Below are 18,915 nucleotides of genomic sequence, written 5' to 3' on the forward strand. Positions count from 1 at the left end.
TGCTAATCCAGAACTGAAAATTCCTTGCTATTGTTTCAAAGGTAGCATGGGAAATTTAACATGCACCTGAAAAGACAGAAGAGATCTCATTTAACATCCCACATGAAAGGCGAAACCTCCAACAGTGCAGCATTCTTTCAGAACTGCAGTGAAGTGTCAGCCTAGGTTATTATGTGGAGGCTTGAACTCCCAACCTCCTGACGCTTAGTCAGCACTGCTATCAATCAAGTTGACACTCTCACTTCCTCCAAATAAAAGGTGTGGCTATGGGTACCCGCATGGGCCCCAGTTATGTCTGTCTCTTTATGGGGTATGTGGAACATTCCTTATTCCAGTCCTACTCCGGCCCCCTCCCACAACTCTTTCTCTGGTACATCGATGATTACTTCGGTGCTGCTTCATGCTCTCGTCTGGACCTGGAAAAATTTATTAATTTTGCTTCCAATTTCCACCCCTCCATCATTTTCACATGGTCCATCTCTGACACTTCCCTTCCCTTCCTTGACCTCTTTGTCTCAATTTCTGGTGATAGACTGTCCACCAATATCCATTACAAGCCTACTGACTCCCACAGCTACCTCGACTACAGCTCCTCACACCCCGCTTCCTGTAAGGACTCCATCCCATTCTCTCAGTTCCTTCACCTCCACCACATCTATTCTGATGATGCCACTTTCAAAAACAGTTTCTCTGACATGTCCTCCTTCTTCCTTAACCGAGGTTTTCCACCCATGGTGGTTGACAGGGCCCTCAACCGTATCCAGCCCATCTCCAGCGCATCCGCCCTCACGCCTTCTCCTCCCTCCCAGAAATATGATAGGGTCCCCCTTGTCCTCACTTATCACCCCACCAGCCTCCGCATTCAAAGGATTATCCTCCGCCATTTCTGCCAATTCCAGCATGATGCCACCACCAAACACATCTTCCGTTCACCCCCCCCGGCGGCATTCCGCAGGGATCGTTCCCTCTGGGACACCCTGGTCCACTCCTCCACCACCCCCTATACCTCAACCCCCTCCCACGGCACCTTCCCATGCAACCGCAGAAGGTGCAACACCTGCACCTTTACTTCCCCTCTCCTCACCGTCCAAGGGCCCAAACACTCCTTTCAAGTGAAGCAGCATTTCACTTGCACTTCCCTCAATTTAGTCTACTGCATTCGTTGCTCTCAATGCGGTTTCCTCTACATTGGAGAGACCAAACGCAGACTGGGTGACCGCTTTGCGGAACACCTTCGGTCTGTCCGCAAGCATGACCCAGACCTCCCTGTCGCTTGCCATTTCAACACTCCACCCTGCTCTCATGCCCACATGTCCGTCCTTGGCCTGCTGCATTGTTCCAGTGAAGCCCAACGCAAACTGGAGGAACAGCACCTCATCTTCCGACTAGGCACTTTACAGCCTTCCGGGCTGAATATTGAGTTCAACAATTTTAGATCATGAACTCTTTCCTCCATCCCCACCCCCTTTCCGATCCCCCCCCTTTTTTTCCAATAATTTATATAGATTTTTCTTTTCCCACCTATTTCCATTATTTTTAAATGTATTTCCATCCATTGTTTTATCTCTACCTTTTCGCCTATTTCGATCCCTTCCCTCCACCCCACCCCCACCAGGGCTATCTGTACCTTGCTTGTCCTGCTTTCTACCCTTAATTAGCACATTCCTTAGATAATATTACCAGCTTCAACACCGCTTTGTCCTTTTGTCTATGACATCTTTTAGTTATCTCCACCTATCTCACTGGCCCTCTATCCAGCTCTACCCTCCCCCGCTTAAACCAGCTTATATTTCACCTCTTTTCTATTTTTACTTAGTTCTGTGGAAGAGTCATACAGACTCGAAATGTTAACTGTGTTCCTCTCCGCAGATGCTGCCAGACCTGCTGAGTTTTTCCAGGTATTTTTATTTTTGTTTTGGATTTCCAGCATCCAGTTTTTTGCTTTTATCTTTGACACTCTAAGATGATACTCTGAGCTAGGAAGGTCAAACCAGGGAAGATTGAGGAGCAACCTGGGTTTTGGCTGAAACTTTTGGAGAGAGGCCGAATTCACACAGATACCAGGGAGAGCATTTTCAACAAGACCACTAAAAATACATCTTTCAGCTACCAAATATTTTTGTGAGACACCATTCAAGGACATACATGGTCTCCATTTGGTGAAAGAAAATATTTAAAAACAATTGAATAGGTTTCTCGGAATAACAAAAACTTTAGTGAGTTTAGGGTCTTAAATTTTGTTCAATGCTCTCATGCCATGCATTGGCACTGTTGAAGGAATCGACAATGTGGTATGAGGAAATTCCTAATCATTTCATCAGCATGCCACCTTCTTAACTAAATAAGGAAATTCTCATCAATTGTACAACATTTAACTTTATTCACCTAAAATTAAACTCAATTCTTCAGATTTCTTAGGACGGGGTCAGTAGCTTATATTCAGCAAGGCCATATTTAGCTCTTACCTTAAATGGTGCAAACGAACAAGTAACATTCATGCCACACAAGTGTCAGGCAATGACCATCTCCAACAAGGGAGAATCCAACCATCGCCCCTTGACATTCAATGGCATTACCATCGCTATCAACGTCCTGGGGGATACTGTGGCTACAAGAATAGGTCAGAGGCTGGGAATTCTGCAGCCAGTAACTCACTTCCTGACTCCGCAAAGCCTGTCCACCATCAACAAGGCACAAATCAGCAGTGTGATGGATACTCTCCACTTGCCTGGGTGAGTGCAGCTCCAACAATACTCAAGAAGCTCGACACCATCCAGGACAAAGCAGCCCGCTTGATTGGCACCCCATCCACCACCTTCAACATCCACCCCCTCTACCACAGATGCACAGTGGCAGCAGTGCGTACCATCTACAAGGTGCATTGCACCAAGGCAAGGGAATCAAAGGTTATTGGGGGTAGACAGGAATGTGGAATTAAAAACACAACCAGATGAGCCATGATCTTATTGAATGGTGGAGCAGCTCGAGGGGCTGAATGGCCTCATTCTGCTCCTATTTCGTATGCTCCTTCGACAGCACCTTCCAAACCCACAACTCCTACCACCTAGAAGGGCAAGCACAGCAGATGCATGGGAACACCACCACCTGCAAGTTCTCCAAGCCACTCACTGCCCTGACTTGGAACTATATTGCCGTCCCTTCACCGTTGCTGGGTCAAAATCCTTGAACTCTCACCCTAACAGCACTGCAGGTGCATCTACACCACATGGACTGCAGCAGTTCAAGAAGGCAGCTCACCACCAACTTCTCAAGGGCAATTAGGGATGGGCAATAAAAATGCTAGCCTAACCAGTGACAAGCACATCCCGTGAAAGAATTTCTTTTAAAAAATCATTCTGCTAAACATACAAGGCACCTACTGCCAATGTTGAATGGGTCATTCTATTCATACTTGCTATTAAAAACAAATGTAAATTCACCCTCCTGATCTGGGGCTGTAGGTGGCAGAGTGGCAGTGGTCCCATCACCTCTGATAATCACAGTTCTGATATCAACTCCACAAAATGCTGCACCTTATGCGTACCTACAGTTTGCAACAATCGTCGTAAGAAGGGCTCGTTGTCTTCAATGGATCTAGGTCAGATGTTGAAGTATGAAACAGGACATAGATCTTTCCCTTGTTAGTAGACTGATTTACAGGATGCAGCATTACAGACCTCAGCCTCCTAACAACAAACCCAGTGTTCCAGCACACACTCTTTATATGTGTTCTCAGTCCTTAATCAAACAATGTCCTTCACCTGCGTATCTTTAGCAACATAATCAACACCATTAACAGATTCCACTTTCGTTCATTAAACAAAATCTTTATATACTTAATTGCAAAGCAATTGAAGAGAAAGAAATATTGTTTTTCCATATTTCTTACAGCTCATCATAACACAAGACGTCACTCTTCCTAGGACCTCCAACAATTTCTTAGAGCAAGCTGCTTTGTAAAACAGTCTGATATTTGGTGGCTTGTGTCGGCTCTCTTTATTCTCCAACATTTTCCTTTATTCTAGCAAGGTCGATCCTCAACCTTTTCTCAGTGATGCTCTTTGACCAATGTACTTTGTTCCAAACAGAAGATTATCCACATAGCATTCAAATGAGAAAACTTTTCTCAGAGTGCCCCTTGTATAGGATTTCCTGCAGAATGTGAGATAAGTGCAATCCCTTATCCTCGCTTCCACTAGCCCCAGTTTTTCTGCAGCTGTGTCTTCCTTGGCCAAGGGGAATTTTCCTTTTTCACCCACCAATAATATAATAAACCCTGCTGTACTCAAATACCCATCTGGAAGATTGACATGGTAAGCACCACTAAAAAGGACTAACTTCATGTCTTTCAGGTCACCGAGGCTGGAAATTGCAGTGTGCATTTCTCCAAATTTAATTTCTTTCATGTTTTATTTGCCCTCAGAACCTCCTCAATTGTAGTGTATTTCACCATAGTACTAAGTTCCAATATGTCATAACTGGCATCAGGTCTCATCTGAGTGCATAGCCAGTTTAACTGCCCAATCAAACTTCTTAACTGATCTGTTTTTCCTTCGGATGCAAAGTCATCTTACTGTGAGAACCTGGCCCAATTTAATCAGGGTACAATTAACACTAAGTATTAATGTTGATTCAAGGTTACTCCTGACCGACTGTGCTAATATCCAACTCTAAAGGCCCCCAAAGCCTGACTTCCCAACCTTAAATTTCTCTTTTATCTTACCTAAAATAAATTGCTCAAATTCCACAGAACCTTCCAATAGACAATCATCAGTGTGCATCATAAATATGCCTGTGAGTTTCTCTTTGTGATACCAACAGAACATTGCTGGGTCTGCTTTCAGCTGAAAACCTACTTTCAGCATGACAGACCAAACAAAGAAATACCATAATATAAAAGCAAAATGCTGTGGATGCTGGAAATCTGAAACAAAAACAAAAAAGTGCTGGAAAAACTTAGGTCTGACAGCATCTGTGGAGAGAAAGACAGAGTTAACATTGCGAGCCCATATGAAATACCATACCCTTGGCGCATCATTTAATCCATAAATGCACTTGTTTAATTTCTAGTTTCCCTTCTACACCACCCACTTCTTTAGGTGGTTTCAAAACCACTTCCTTGAAATGTTTCATCCTGCAAAAATGTGGCTTTTATACCAATTAACCTACATTCCCACAAATATGTGGCTAAGAGAGCTAAGAAAATATTCAGGATCGCTTTTCCTGCAGTGGGTAGTCCATTCTAGTCCATCTTGCAGTGGGTAGCCCATCTTGATCACCAAATCTCTCTTTGAAACCCCGAGTCATTAGTCTCAATTTAGCCTTATATGTTCCATCAGGAAATACTTCTGCCATACATATCCACCTGTATGATAAGATTGGCTGTCCCCTATCTGGCACTTCAGAGCAGCCACCAAATACTTTCCAATTGTCCAACTCTTTTTATTTTGCCTCTCTTATCGATTTATCCTCTAATTTGTTTGTAGCCACCAAAACTTCCTGATCATAAGGGCTCCTACTCCTAGTGGTGTTCAATTGTTCTATAGTTCTCATTCTGGTCAAACTATGGCCTCTACTTGCCCTATCTCTTTCTGGATGACTGCTAAATGACCTCTCCCTCCCAGATCAAAGGTTCTGTTGCCAGTACATGACCATTTCCTAGTGCCAGAGTCACTTCCAGGTCCGCTATGTGAACTCGCACTGTCTTTTCTTGCTTTCCACTGTTTCACCTCGCTTTGCCAGTTCATTGATTTTATCTTTTGTCCATCATCTTGAACATTTAGCCAGTGTTTGAATTTGCCACTGGCTTTCCCTGCTCTCCCTACAATGTCGCATTGCTCCATTCACGGGGCCCTTCTGGTATTTATGTTACACTCGTAACAAAGGCATTCGCCATTCGAAAAACAGCCCCGTTCCGTGCATCCATATCACTTTGTCCATCATCATCCAGCCCCTTATCTACTGTATTCTACTCCCCATAACTGTTAAAGGCATGGGTGTGTGGTGTACAGGGAGCCTCATCATCTTAACATTCTGATTAGAAATGCTAGGTTTTGTTAAAGAGATGCAATGTCCTGATTGGGTAAACTGCAATTGCTTTATCATGTTTCATGTCCAATTTCATTTCAGACTTTTTCATGGATGGCTTGTTGAGGGAGTATCTCATCAGGTACTATACCAGTACTGATGAATTGGCTTACCCCAGCTATTTTACATGGAATCACCACTCTTTTCACTGACTTTAATGTATTATCATCCCCAAACCTGAAGTAGACTTTCACATTCCGTGACCTTACTTCAATCCTTATACTGAATTAATCCAAATAACATTTCAACCAATCCTTTACACAAACTGCGGATGTGCAACCACTGTCCAACATGACACAATTAAATGAATCCATGGCTAGTGCACTCGTGACCAGACTCTTGTGACCAGTACATTACCCTCAGATTGATCGATATCATCATCTTCCCCTTCCGAACCTTCCGTGACCTGCGTCACCTCAAAAACCCTCTTGTTCTCTTTTGGACAATTTACTGCATAATACTATTACAAATCACATCTGAAACACCTGTTAATAATTCCCCGCACGTTCCTAGGCTTCATTCTTCTGTTATTACTCCATTCCAATCATCAAGATCAGCCAAAAAGGTCTCCATCCTCATTTCTTTTGTCTGTGATTCCTCTGTTGTATTGAAGCCTGCACCCCATACCTGAACAATCTCAAAATGCCGCAAGCGTTGAATCCTCCATCTTTTGATACACCACTGAATGTCCCATTTGTGCCAAGACCACCACTGGAAATGGCTGCTTTCCCAGGGATACTTTTTGAAGCTTCAGACATCTCAAAAAGCAGGTCCCTTTCTGGGAATTTAACTTCAGTTAAGACCAGGATCCTATCCACGTGCAACAGTTTAGCACAATCCAACAATCTGAAAGCAAGCACTGAATCATGAATTTCCAAATAGAATATCTACAATCTTGTAAATAGCCTGCTACATTGCATTATATATTCTTCTATGGATTAACCATCTGTATTACTACATTTATCAAAGTCTGACCATGCCTCATCTGTATTTAATAGATCATCTTTCTTATAAATTTTATCTATAAAGCTTAATAGAATATGCAAACCTTCCTCAATGTCCAACTGATGAGCCTCTAGTTCTGAATATACTTTACACTTGATGCTGCTTTTGTTAGAAAGCGATAGTGCCAAGGCCAGATCTTGTTTTCTCTTCAGTAAGGATGTAACCCATGCCCATATATCTACTGCATTTTCCAATTGGTCATAAGGTTCAGATTCAGAGAACATGGGTGGAAAATCATACCCTGACATTTTACACTTGGTTTCAGCCATTCTTCTCAAAAGTAACTCCGATTACAATCTTCTGTCCAAAAAAGATTTCTTCTCAGTTTCCAATCTTCACCTGTAGGCAACCATTCTCTATGTTAAATGGATTCAAGCCAGGGGTGCAAAACAGGACACAGGTCTTTACCTTACTAGTAGGTTTATTCGCAGGATGCAGCACTATAGACCTCTGCCTCCTAACAGTGTTCCAGCTGGCTCTCTTTATATGTGTTCTCAGTCCTTAATCAAATAATGCCCATCACCTGTGTATCTTTAACAACATTACCTACTGACCATTAACACTTTGTTAAAATCAAAAAGTACACTAACTATATCTTGTCTCCATATTAACCTAGAAGTTCCATTTCTGCAATAAACACTATTCATCGTCAGCTTAATATCACCGAGTTAGCATCCCAGAGAATGTATATCTATTATTACATATCCTCTCAATTCCAGTTTTAAAATCATTACACTTGGATACGGTAATAAAGCCTGAGGTGGAACATACTTCCCTCACTCTCATTTCCAGGTACTTCACCAGTTTTCCTTCTCTCCTTTAATGTACATGAAAAAGCTCTCATCTCCATAAAGCACAGGAATTTGCATCAATATGGAAAAAATTACCATCTAAATTCAGTCGGAGTGTGTGGAGGTACAAAAAGATTTGGTTGCAAGCAGGAGGTTATTGTCGATTGAACAGAAGCTGCAGCTCTAATTTCTTGAGGGCAACAGTGCGCATTACTGAAAAGTGTAGACAGACAGACATACACACACACGTTGCTCAAACCTATAGAGTTTTCAATTTGTCTGCATTAACCATGTTGAAAATCAGTCAGAAACCTAGAGAAGTGAAGAGGTGCAACAAATATACTGAAAAAAAGAACAGAAAAACACAATAAACAATGAAGAATTTACAAAAATCCTGCAGAGGGCAGTTAAAAGATTTTGAGTAAACATAAGTCCACAAGACAGAGAGAAACAGATAAAGACGACAATAAATTAAATAGGTAAAATAGGTAAACAAAAGCTTGAAAATAATAGCGGTGGGGCGCTGAGGAAAATTGAAGGAAAGGCAACATGTGGTTCAGCAGGTTTCACAGTGGCCTTTCACCTGAGATCCAATCTCAAATCGAGCCCAGGCTAGATCTTGGGACGTTTTGCTACACTATAGGCGCTATATCAATGAAAGTTGTTGTTTTTGTTGTTGGGTGAAAGTCTCCTCTCCCTGCTGCCCCTACAAGATGCAGGTTTGGGCAGACTTGATCTAGTAGGAATGGACACAAATTGCTACCCATTTGGCACTAACTTCGCAATCTCACTCTGAAAGGCCAAAACATGGCTGCCGATTTCTGACAGCTTTTTGAACATACAGCTGAAAGCCACTGTAGGGGCAGAATACCAGGAGCTCCACCTTGCATCTAACACCTAGCACAAGGATAAAAACAGTGCAAAAAGAAAGAAGTGAAATCTTTGCAGTATGGAACTCTTTGAAAATAGATTAAAAATCAGACCCTGCTAAAGTACAAGCAAGTGTTTCTGCAGCCTCTGCCTTCTGTCAAACAGAAAATCTGGATCAAGTCAAACTTATTAACTCTCCATCACCGGCAGTAAAATACTTTATCAATCAGGATGTCATTATACAGTCCAACACATGTGAAGAAGAACTGGGAGCAAGTTTCATGCGAGAAAAGGTCTTGGCTTATCTCCCCAGAACCTGAACTGAGGGGGAGATAAACTAATCTCACAGCAAAGCATTTGAACAGTATGTCTTTAGGAAATTGGTTGCAAACGATTTGAATCTTTTTTGAAAAAGCTTTCTATTTACCGTTAACAAGCAGCTCCTGAGGGCAACTTTGGTGTCATTTACAAGGGGACATTTCTTAATGATACATGGAGCAGAGCAAACCTACCTCACGCTGGTCAGGAAGGTTAACAACAAAGGAAGTCAAGCCAACTGACAAATGCTCAGAAACAGAGGGACATGTAGAAAACATTGTAATACTCACACAGTTAGCGAGGATGGAATGAAGAAGATTCAGCAAATTACTGGAGTTAATGATCTGAAATGGTTAAGTATAGCAATTAGGAAAGATGGAAGATGGCTGCCATCACAGGAAAAGCCTGCTCCCTTAACAGGGTGGTGACAGGACACTGGATAACTACATTTTGTACACCAGTGACACCAGAATGTTGGAGCAGTTCACACTTAAATTATTGGGCATATGGAGACTTTACAACATGTTTTTCTTTGGATGAGGGGAGGTGAACCGATATTAAATTGAAACCCTTGCATTAATAGTGAAACACAGGAATGGGCTCCTACATCCCAAAGTTATTTTGCACATTTTGTAACTGCAGTCTACAACTATCAATCAAAACACGAATGAGAACCAGGTAGAAAATTATGAAGGCAGATTGCATGAACTTCACTTATATTCCCTTGAGTGTAGAAGGTGGAGGGGATGACTGGATCGAGGGGTTTAAAATGTTAAAAGGATTTGACTTGGTAGATACAGAGAAACTATTTCCTCAGGTGAGGGGAATCGACGAGGAAGGTATAATCTTGAAATTAGAGTTCTTCATGCAAAAGGAGTATAAATCTAAAATTACCTTCGCCTAAAGGATGCTGAGGCAATTGGAGCTTTTAAGATCAAGATTGATATATTTTTGTTAAGCAAGGGTACTAAGGAATACAGACCAATAGTACAGATTACCAATGATCTAACTGAATGGCAGAGCAGGTTGGAGGAGCTGAATGGTCTACTCTTGTGCTTATGATGGCTGTACAGTAAATAGCACCTTTACCTCACTCTGTATTTACTGTGGTCTAACACTGGCCTGTATTGAGCAAAAAAACTGAAAGAAAAATTAAATGAAAAAATGGACAAACGAAACAGAAAAAAATTAAAAACAGTGCGAAATAAAAAGTAAAAAGATGTTAGTTAAAAAAGCTAATGAATGAAGGAATCAGGCATAGACACAGAGTTAAATCAATCTTCAACATTTGTTCTGTAACCATAACCAGGTATATTTGTTTCTCTCCTTAGGCTGAAGAATTTCCCAAAGACAAAAATAGTAAAGAGATCCAATGCTTTGCTTCAACTTGATGAGAGAGCAAACAAATAAAACTGTGATTCAGTAGCACTGGGTTTACACACTCATAAAATGTTTCACTCCAAAGCAGAATTATAAGATGCCCCAGAGAAGGAGCAGGATTAGTGCTCCACAACAAAGCTAAATCAGTCAGATTGACATGGGCCCAATTCCCACTGCAGTACAACATTGAACTATATGCCATTCCATTAAAAAAAGACCATTCTTCAGCTGCTACATGTTCCAGATCAAATAGGTTAGTTTGGGTGGACATAATCAACAGCGTGAAAACAAAGGGAGACATAATGGGGAACAGTACAATGTATAATTTGGCTGATTCACTTGAGAGAAAGACTGAATAACTCAACATGGCTGTGAAGGTCTTCCTCACAACTGAAATAGGCATTGGAGAACAATGGAACATCTGAATTTTTACCTCAAGAGTTGCCAGCAAATTTTATTGATCTTTCTTCGGTCATTAACTTTAATAATTGCTGGTTGCTTTTCACTGCTTCCCACACATGGCAGAAAATCATTCTTAAAGAAAGCAAAGACTTGCATTTTTTTCCCCACAGTCTCAAGATGTCCCAAAGTCCTCACAGTCAATGAAGTGCTTTTGAAGTGTAGTCACTGTTGTAACTTAAGTAAATAAAACAGCCAAACACAGCAAGGTCTCTCAATCAGCAAAGAGATAAATGACTGAATAGGCTATGGGATCTCTTACATTCAGCTAAGAGGGCAAATGGGGCCTCAGTTTAATATTTAACCTGAAAGACGACAGCTCAGAGTGCAGCACTCCCTTAGTACTGCACTGAAATTTCAGCCTAGATTACGTGTTTCTGTCTGAAGAACAGTATAGAGCTCTCCAAGTGTCTTGGCCAACATTTACCCCTCAACCAACATTACAAAGAACACGTGGGGGAGGGTTTTCCCCTCGTCGGGCGGGCGCTGGTCAATTAACAACCAGCCAGCATGAATAGCACCCTGAAACACTCAGCGCCGCCTGGGTGCGTGGAGGGGGTGGGAGGAGGAGGGCCAGTGCGGAAGTCAGTGCATGCTCGTGGGTGCGCTCACAGAAAGCTCCCTGAAGGCACCGAGCTGCCACAGGGAGATGAAGATTTTTAACATTAAAAATAAAGTTTTTTTTAAAAAAAGGAAAATATGTCCCCTCACTTGACTCTGTCACATGAGTAGGGGCATGTTAAAAATTAGATTTAAAAATTTTTATTTTATTTTTTAATTATCATCGGAAACCTCATCCCGCTCAAAAATCCAAAGGCCGCTAGGCCATTTCGCCCAACCGCCAGCCGAATTAATTTACTAATGAGCTTAACAGCCCTCTTAATTGTTGGCGGGCGCGCTGCGAGCGCGCTGATGTCGGGACACTCGCCCAACGTCATCGCGCGCTATTTCATGCTCGTGCATGTTGGGCACACGCTGAACTGAAAATCCAGCCCTTTAGCAGGTCATTTACCTTATTGTTGCTTATGGGACCAGACTGGAAGCAAATTATCTGCCATGTTTGCGACATTACAATAGTGCCTTCACTTTACTTTTTCCTTAATTTTAACCCCTCTTTGCTCATTCATCTTCCCCCTTAGCATTTAGCGCCAATTAGCCTGTACCACTTTTATTTCCTATACCTCCGATACTGTCAGTGTGTACCAGCATCTTCCTGCCCTGATTCATCAAAGCTCAAATGAAAGAGCAATGCTGAATTCCCCACTCTGCAGCACTGGACTTCTCACAGCAGGTCAGTTTCTGTAAATACACTGTTCTCTCAGCAGCCGGCCCAGACATTCATTATACACTCCTTTAATTGTGCTATTTATTCCACCCTTCTGGAGAACATGCCACAGACTGTAGTCAGGTAGCTATGAACTGGAAAACCAGGGTGTGCCTTCATACCTAACTGACTTATACAGAAATAATACGTTGCAACCACATTTCGGGAGGCTGGAATTCCTTGACTTTGATTTATCAAAACTATATTGCAGTGGTAACCTCGTCGCCTTTTACTGCTGCAGATTATGTTACATTTTACAGAGGAGCAGGTTTCCTGTAACCACGGGTGACAGGTACAATTTCTCTCTTTGGCTAATAAAAAAAAGAGGTTTGCATTTATATCGCACCGTTTACAACCGCAGGGTGTCACAAGTGACAATGAAGTATGGCATTGACTGCACCTCAGAAGTAATGTAGGAAACGCAGCAGCAAGGTCCCACAAACAGCAATATCTAATGATTAGTGGCATTGGCTGAGAAGGAAAGAGTGACCAGAATACTGCTCTTCTTCCAACAGTGTCACAGCACCTTCCACACTCACTTGAAAGGGTAAACAGGCCTCAGTTTAATGTTTCATCTGAAAGGTGGCAGCTGACGATGCAGCATTACCTGGGAAATGGAGAAAACTATCCAGAAATTCCTCTCCTTCCTCATGTGTCACAGTGTCTCCAACTCACACTCCAGATCAGTAACACTGAGCCAGAGTAATTGAACACAAGAGGCATTCCCAGCAGACATGGAAACCCAGGGCAGTCTCACTATTGACAAAATCCCACAAAACTGCAGTACCAACTTGTGGCCTGCCCTGTCATCCTTAAACTTTTAATTTGTTGGTTTAGAGGTAGCCTGAGTTAAAATTAGGAGAACTGATTTTATTAAACGAAACAAATTTCTTACTGTTCACCCACCCAATTTATCACTCTCAGAACTCCTCCTCCACGTTCGCTGTGACATCACCGCTAAGGCCGCTTTGTCAGTGTAACGCAGGATTTAAGCACACGGAATGCACAGAAGTTCCAGCGCAGTGATCCTTTATTCCACCAGCATCAAACCTATAAATACATTCATATCAAAGCTTATCGTTGCAGAAATGAACTTTTTACAATGGACAACCATGGCCTGACACGCTAGGAGCTCAATTCCTGGTCTCGAATCAGTCGTTTTGTGGATTTGGTTGTAGAGCAATGGGAACAGGGATTCTTGCATCTAGCAGAAGCAATTGTTAGTGATTGCAGCAAAGAAACAGGCTTGGGAGCCCGCCCACTCGTGGTACTCCTATTGCTAATTGCCCTTGATCACGTGCCCTTGATTACCATGCCCTTCAGACCACAGGGTCTTCTTCACCTGAGGGCTTCTCAGGCTCAGGGTACTGTGCTGTCCAGGTGTCCTCTTTGGTCTCTGGCCTGTTCCAATTCCCCTCACCAGTTCTCTGGACACTGAGCGAGGCTTTGGACTGCTCTCTTCATGGCGCTTGCTCTCATCATGCTGCAGCTCACTATTCGAGGCTCATGCTTCTTCTGTCTGCTCCCCCTCACTCTCTCTCGTCGTGGCTGCTGCTTCTGCACCTCCCCCCTTCCTTCAGCCCACTCTCAAGGCTTCAGGCTCCGTCCGAGTCACTTGCCGGCAAATGCCCAGCCGATGGAACTCCTTGCGTTTATTTCCCATCCCTAATTGCCCTTGTTCAGAGGGCAGTTAAGAGTCGACAACATTGCTGTAGGTCTGGAGTCACATGCAGGCCAGACCAGGTAAGGACGACAGATTTCCTTCCCTAAAGGACAATAGTAAACCAGATGGGTTGTTACAACAATCAACAATGGTTTCATGGTCTTCAGGCTTTTAATTCCGAATTTTTTTATTGAATTCAAATTTCACCATCTGCCACGATGGTGGGATCATCCCATGATGGTGGGATTCAAACCCAGGTCCCTGGAATACCAATCCAGTGACAATACCACTATGCCACCGCCTCCCGGAATACTAAAGGTTCAGAAGGGATGTGAAAAAACAAATACGAGAAGCAAAGGGGGGTTATGAAAAAAGACTGGCAGCCAACATAAAAGGAAATCCCAAAGTATTCTATTAGCACATCAATAGTAAAAAGGTGGTACAAGGAAGAGTAGGGCCAATTAAAGGGTGTGCAGGAGCAGAGAGACCTGGGTGCACATGTACATAAGTCCTTAAAGGTGGCAGGACAGGTAGAGCTGTGTCTAAAGCATACAGTATGCTAGGCTTCATTAATCGGGGCATAGAGTATGAGAACAGGGAGGTTTTGATGAGCTTACATAAGTCACTGGTTAGACCTCAGCTGCAGTATTGTGTACAGTTCTGGACGCCACACTATCGGAAGGATGTAAACACACTGGAGAGTGTGCAGAAGAGGTTTATGAGGATGGTTTCAGGGATGAAACACTTCAGTTATGAGGAAAGATTGAAGAAGTTGGGACTGTTTTCCTTGGAAAGGAGAAGGCTAAGAGGATACTTGATTGAAGTTTTCAAAATCATGAGGGGTCTGGACAGAGTAGATAGAGAGAAACTGCTCCCACTCGTAAATGGATCGAGAACCAGAGGGCACAGTTTTAAAGTGTTTTGCAAAAGAAGCATATGCGAGGTGAGAAAAAACTTTTTTTTGAGTAGTTAGGGCTTGGAATGCACTGCCTGGAAGTGTGGTGGAGGCAGGTTCGATTGAGGCATTCAAGAGGACATTGGATGATTATTTAAATAGAAACAACGTCCAGGGTTACGGGGAAAAGGCAGGAGGTTGGCACTTAGTTAAAATGCACAGAGAGCTGGTGCAGATATGATGGGCTGAATGGCCTCCTTCTGCACCATAACAATTCTGTGATTCTGTGAATGCCATGCAGAAGGCAAGGCCGTTCGTCCAGTCCCGCGCCAAACTGTGAAGCAGGTGGTTGGAGCTCTGCATGACTCCCCTGCTACATCGGAATTATAAAAATGGCCAGGAATCCACTGATGTTTATGCAAATTCCTCCCTCAGCGCTGCGCGGTGACTCCCTCTATGTTCTGCGGTGACCGGCACTCCATGCTGACCCCATGGCACTCCATGCTGACCCCATGGCACTCCATGCTGACCCCGTGCTGACCCCATGGCACTCCGTGCTGACCCCATGGCACTCCGTGCTGACCCCATGGCACTCCATGCTGACCCCATGGCACTCCGTGCTGACCAGTAGTCTCTCACACTTACTCCGTCTTAAACAATGTTGGTTCGTCCAGCAGTAGTCCATGCTAACTTTTGGGAACACAGTATGAATACCGACGCGCTCCCGGGAGCTCCCTCCGCGGGGCGACACGCTCCCTCCGCGGGGCGGGGCGACACGCTCCCTCCGCGGGGCGGGGCGACACGCTCCCTCCGCGGGGCGGGGCGACACGCTCCCTCCGCGGGGCGGGGCGACACGCTCCCTCCGCGGGGCGGGGCGACACGCTCCCTCCGCGGGGCGGGGCGACACGCTCCCTCCGCGGGGCGGGGCGACACGCTCCCTCCGCGGGGCGGGGCGACACGCTCCCTCCGCGGGGCGGGGCGACACGCTCCCTCCGCGGGGCGGGGCGACACGCTCCCTCCGCGGGGCGGGGCGACACGCTCCCTCCGCGGGGCGGGGCGACACGCTCCCTCCGCGGGGCGGGGCGACACGCTCCCTCCGCGGGGCGGGGCGACACGCTCCCTCCGCGGGGCGGGGCGACACGCTCCCTCCGCGGGGCGGGGCGACACGCTCCCTCCGCGGGGCGGGGCGACACGCTCCCTCCGCGGGGCGGGGCGACACGCTCCCTCCGCGGGGCGGGGCGACACGCTCCCTCCGCGGGGCGGGGCGACACGCTCCCTCCGCGGGGCGGGGCGACACGCTCCCTCCGCGGGGCGGGGCGACACGCTCCCTCCGCGGGGCGGGGCGACACGCTCCCTCCGCGGGGCGGGGCGACACGCTCCCTCCGCGGGGCGGGGCGACACGCTCCCTCCGCGGGGCGGGGCGACACGCTCCCTCCGCGGGGCGGGGCGACACGCTCCCTCCGCGGGGCGGGGCGACACGCTCCCTCCGCGGGGCGGGGCGACACGCTCCCTCCGCGGGGCGGGGCGACACGCTCCCTCCGCGGGGCGGGGCGACACGCTCCCTCCGCGGGGCGGGGCGACACGCTCCCTCCGCGGGGCGGGGCGACACGCTCCCTCCGCGGGGCGGGGCGACACGCTCCCTCCGCGGGGCGGGGCGACACGCTCCCTCCGCGGGGCGGGGCGACACGCTCCCTCCGCGGGGCGGGGCGACACGCTCCCTCCGGGGGGCGGGGCGACACGCTCCCTCCACAGAGCGGCGTGCTCCCGGGAGCACCCTCCGCGGGGCGAGGCACCCCCGGGGGCCCCCTCCGCGGGGTCGAGGTGCTCCCGGGGGCTCCCTCCGCGGGGTGACGCATTCATTCTCGATCCCTTGATAGTGGGAACAGTTTCTATCTACTCTGCCTAGACCCCTCATGATTTTGAGTGCCCCAATTAAATCTCTTCTAAGCCTTCTTTATTACAAGGAAGACTACCAACTTCTTCAATCTTCCTTCATAACTGAGGTCCCTCATCTCTGGAACCATTCTCATAAACCTCTTTTGCACTCTCTCCACCGCCTTCACATCCTTCCTAAAACAATATCACACATGGGGGAACTCCTTAAGAACAATGGCACATGTGGGGGAACTCCCTGCAAATACTGACACACTCTCAGGAACTCCTTACAAACAATGACACACTCCCAGGAATCTCCTGATAATACTGAGACATGGACATCAGCGTTTCATCTAAAAGTTGGAACTTCTGCCTACCCTGCAATATCACTGTCACATTTCAGGATTCTTGACCATTTTTCCATTGAAAGGGTTTGGAAAAGAACTACATTTAAATGTTGAACTTTTAAAGCAAAGTACATTGAAAGCCTTTATTTTTAAAGAGGTGGGAGCAGCAAGTTAGCATGCTAAAGATTAAGGCACTAAAGTTGTTTGCACAAAGACTGTGGACAAGAAGTAATTCATTAGCCTGTCTTGGTACTGGATAAACACCTCACTCCCAAGGTGTGCTTGGCAGGACAAAAACAGAAATACCTGGAAAAACTCAGCAGGTCTGGCAGCATCGGCGAAGAGGAGCAAAGTTGACGTTGAGTCCTCATGACCCTTCAACAGAACTAAGTAGAAATAGGAAAGGGGTGAAATATAAGCTGGTTTAAGAGGGGGTGGGGGGGAGGGAGAAGGGGGGGGTTGTTGGGACAAGCAAGCAGTGATAGGAGGCGATAATCAAAAGATGTCACAGACAAAAAACAAAGAGGTGTTGAAGGTGGTGATATTATCTAAAAAGAATGTGCTAATTAAGATTGGAGAGCAGGACAAGCAAGGTAGCTCTAGTGGGGGTGGGGTGAAATAAACCATGGGTGGAATACATTTAAAAATAATGGAAATAGGTGGGAAAAGAAAAATCTATATAAATTATTGGAAAAAACAAAAGGGAGAGGGAAGAAACGGAAAGGGGGTGGGGATGGAGGAGGGAGTTCAAGATCTAAAGTTGTTGAATTCAATATTCAGCCCGGAAGGCTGTAAAGTGCCTAGTCGGAAGATGAGGTGCTCTTCCTCCAGTTTGCGTTGAGCTTCACTGGAACAATGCAGCAAGCCAAGGACAGACATGTGAGCAAGAGAGCAGGGTGGAGTGTTGAAATGGCAAGCGACAGGGAGGTCTGGGTCATTCTTGCAGACAGACCGAAGGTGTTCTGCAAAGCGGTCACCCAGTCTGTGTTTGGTCTCTCCAATGTAGAGGAAACCGCATTGGGAGCAACGAATGCAGTAGACTAAGTTGGGGGAAATGCAAGTGAAATGGGGAAACATAGCACAATCATTGTTTTTGTATTATAACGAGACATGTTATACTGACTGAATTGAGTGAGTCAGTTCCCGAGTGTCAATTATACAACTTTAAAAATAACCTCCAACATCATCATGCTTAAATAATAAAGGAAACTTGCTCACCAGCAGCTGGCTGTTTACCTACAATTATTTCACACATGTTCTACGGCAGATTATAAAACAATCTGCACCCAAAATTACCAGCTCGTCTCGCATATAACAAAACAAACGGAGGTCAAAAAATCCAATTTAAATTACTTTCAACCAAATTATTTTTTTTTTTTTTAAAAACTATACGCAGAAAAAAAAGAGCTTTATTTCTTATGAACCAGTTATTAGCACACTTTAACACTGTTACAAGGTTCGTAAGTTTAACTCAGCAGGTGTGTGGTCCTTCTCCCACCTAACAACCCCTTCCTCAAACAGACCATCTCACCCCTGTCTAAAAATACAAAATGAAAGGATAGAATTTATACCAATTAACAGGCAGGTAGATGCAGCAGTTCCTGTTGGGAGGCAGGGCTGCAATGGGCTGGGTGCTGTAGCTTCTTTGATTCTTTGAGAGACAACGATATTCTGAAGTTCAAGGTACACCTCCCACTGACTCTGCATCGAAATGACATTTTACATTTACCCTTTTGTTGGTGGTGGCAGCTTGCTAGGCTGCATCCATGCTAGTAGCCTGATCGGCCTTAAGCAGTGTAATTTCCCAGTGGCTAGCTAAAATAGGCCTTAAGCCCCTCATCAGCATACAGAAGGAGCCTAATGCCTGCCTCAGTCAACCAGCCCAATATAGGGTTGGATGT

The 18,915-nt window shown here is 45.5% G+C and overlaps 1 protein-coding gene across 5 annotated transcripts in view; it reads right to left on the reverse strand.

Annotated features, from left to right (window-relative positions):
- Window positions 1-18,915, reverse strand: part of pot1 (protection of telomeres 1 homolog) — a 334,309-nt gene that overhangs the window by 299,914 nt on the left and 15,480 nt on the right. The window contains exon 1 of one of the 5 annotated variants that reach the window (XM_078568392.1): window positions 17,045-17,093. The exons of 2 other annotated variants lie outside the window; for them this stretch is intronic. The gene's annotated coding sequence lies outside the window, so the exon portion shown is untranslated. Of the gene's footprint in view, window positions 1-9,361; window positions 9,380-13,140; window positions 13,160-17,044; window positions 17,094-18,915 lie in introns of those variants that run through there. 2 more of the 5 variants (XM_078568391.1, XM_078568394.1) reach the window with 2 other exon arrangements.

This window comes from Cetorhinus maximus, chromosome 22 (assembly GCF_964194155.1).
Source record: "Cetorhinus maximus chromosome 22, sCetMax3.hap1.1, whole genome shotgun sequence".
NCBI lineage: Eukaryota > Metazoa > Chordata > Chondrichthyes > Lamniformes > Cetorhinidae > Cetorhinus > Cetorhinus maximus.